General features: G+C 41.8%; 1 non-coding gene across 1 annotated transcript; it reads left to right on the forward strand.

Annotated features, from left to right (window-relative positions):
- Positions 1-1249: 1249 nt before the first annotated feature.
- Positions 1250-1356, forward strand: LOC111898869 (small nucleolar RNA R71). Its single transcript, XR_002852731.1, has one exon. It is a non-coding gene; the product is annotated as a small nucleolar RNA R71 (small nucleolar RNA).
- Positions 1357-2820: the final 1464 nt, after the last annotated feature.

A 2820-nucleotide genomic window follows, 5' to 3' on the forward strand; every position in this document is an offset into this window, starting at 1 on the left:
AATGCTAGCCCCGGAATCGGCTAAAGCATTAACCTTCATTTTATTCCCAAACTCGCATGGAAGAGTGAGGCGTCCAGGATCCCCCATCTTTTCTGGTGTTTCTCCCAACACAGCTTTTGAAGTTTGTTCACTTAGAATCACTGTAGACTGCTTCTTTAATTGCCTTCGCGTATCTATTAAGTCTTGCAGTAATTTCTGGTTCTCGGGGGCTTTGGATAAGGACTCAACAAAGGGAGTATTAATTGGAATCCCTTTCACATGCTTCACAAACTCTAAATGTTCCTTCTCCAGTTGACTAAGTGTTGCGCGGGTGGGAAATGGCATAGGTGGATGATAAGCTGGAATAGGCTCAATGGATTTTTGCTCAGACTTGCGCCACGTCGTGTCCAGAGGAGTGACACGTCGTGGCGAGCCTGGTTCAGCACTTTCTCCATTTTCGATCCTTAATTTCTTGGGCTGCTGCGGTTCTTCTTCCAACGCCTCCAGGAACTCAGATATTGTATCTTCTTCAGTATCGATGGCCATTACGTGAGATTGGGCTTTTACTTCGGGATTCTTCGGGGACAATTTTTCATGAACTAAAGTGGCTAGTTAACCAAATTGTACTTCAAGGTTATGGATGGAGGCTTGCTGGTTCTTTATCAATGTTTGTTGTTCCATGATAGCGGAATCCGTGGCATCGTGTCTTTTTTCCGAAGCCTCCATAAACTTCATCAAAATGGTCTCTAGGTCGGGTTTCTTCTCGGTTGGTGGTTGCTCCTTTTGATAAAGGCCTCGACCTGTCTGCCTATACTTCTCTTCTTTTTGCTTCTTATACTCTTCATATGGAAGCCACTCCTTCTTCGGTTTCCTCCAGTCCTCATCAAACTTATCCCCACTAGAGTAGCACACTTGATCTTTTCTGTTCCCAAACTCATCCACGTTGCAGTCCTTGGTCAAGTGTGGACCACTGCATCGCTCGCACCCCACTGTTATGTCATGTATCGACTGGTCCATTTGTGTTATCCTGCGATCCATGTTATTCAGCATGGCCATGACAGCTGCAATTTCTTCAGTTTGGGCCCCTCCACCGCCTTTGCTTCCATCTTGCCTTGGGTTATGGTATTCGCGGGAGTGTTTCGCGAATTCTTCAATTAGCTCCTTGACCTCCCTTGGACTTTTCTTTGTCAAAGGTCCTTGAGAATCAAGGAGTTGTCTTGTCATCACGTTGACCCCATCATAAAAGATTGACATCTCTTGCTGCACATTTAGGTCATGTTGCGGGCAATTTCTGAGTAAGCCCTTGTACAGCTCCCATGCTTCGTATAGTGACTCCCCCGGCTGTTGCTCAAAGTTGGCTATTGCCTTCTTCAGTTTGGCTATCTTGGATGGCGGGCAAAACTGGTCCAGGAATTGCTCACGCATTTGAGCCCAAGTGGTGATTGTACCTGGTGGGAGTGCTTTTAACCACTCCTTAGCAGCTCCTTTGAAAGTGATGGGAAGAATCCTAAGCAAGACTGTGTTCCTGTTGACATTTGGGACATTGAAGTAATCTGCAATGTCGTTGACTTCATCTAGATGCTTAAAAGCATCCTCATGGTCTTTCCCGAAAAATGGGATGTCCTTTAGCGCAGTCAATATGTGTCCCTTTAGCTCGAAGGTGGCAGTGGCAGGTATTGCAGGTTGGACTAAACCAGGACCCATATCTTCTCGGATCCGCTTCTTTTATGCTCCCATGGACATTTCTTCAATTTCTGCCATCTCGTTCCTTGGCTCGTTCTCGGGTTCACTTGTGTGTTCTTCAAATTCTGGCTCGGTATCGTATTCGGACTCGGTTTGCACGGGTGTATGATCCAAATGCTCAAGATTGCTCTTGTGCTTCGCTGATGAACTTGACTCTCCTGTCTTCTTTCCCGACTTCCTAGAAAAGGCTGACTTTAATTCTTGCAAGGGCGTCTTTTTCTTGTGAAGTGCAGACTCGGGGTCTTCCAGTGGTGGCACCAAGTGTGTGGTTGAGCTTCTGGTCATGAACTTCTGCAACTTGCTAAACTAAAACGTAAAACTGGACTAAAATAAGAAAAACTAAATTAAACTAAAATTAAAAAAAAAATTTGACTGTCCACGTCGTGGCAAGTATATGGCCACGTCGTGGACTCTATGATTAACAGAAAAATTTTATTTTGCTGAAAAATTAACTTTTTGTGGCTTTGACTCCACAAGAAGGATCGATTAATTTAATGCAAATAAATAAGCTAAAAACTAAACCGTTCCCCGGCAACGGCGCCAAAAACTTCATGTACACAAAAGTACTCACTAATTTTAATATTTATAACCTAACAAACTTAACTAACTATGCACTTATAGGCAGTGTACCTAGTCAGATTACAGTATAGCTTGGGTAAGTCGGGTGTCGATCACAGGGAACGGTGTTCTATTTAATTTACTTACTATTAAATTGACCTAATTTATTAACAAGTTTAATAATGGTTTTTCTCTGGTTTTACAAGATCAGATGAACTTAATTCGAATTCAATAATTAAAAAACACACTCTTGTTTAGTTTTGAATCCGCTTCTCCCTTATGGCTAGCTAATGATTACGGATTATTAAGTTGGTTTTTAGTTGTATTAGTAATTTAGTTCTATCTTACCAATAACTAACTAATTCATGTCAAACCATGTATGTTCACACATAATTAAACACAGAACTAATTATGAATGTAAATATGCTATGTAAGATTTGTTGTGTAAATGCAATTATGATCACAATTCACGTTCTTTAGCACAGCTAAACTTTATTTATTCTAGTTACTAACTAAGATTGGTCAATCCTAGCTCTAACA

The sequence above is a fragment of the Lactuca sativa genome, chromosome 6 (assembly GCF_002870075.4).
Source record: "Lactuca sativa cultivar Salinas chromosome 6, Lsat_Salinas_v11, whole genome shotgun sequence".
NCBI lineage: Eukaryota > Viridiplantae > Streptophyta > Magnoliopsida > Asterales > Asteraceae > Lactuca > Lactuca sativa.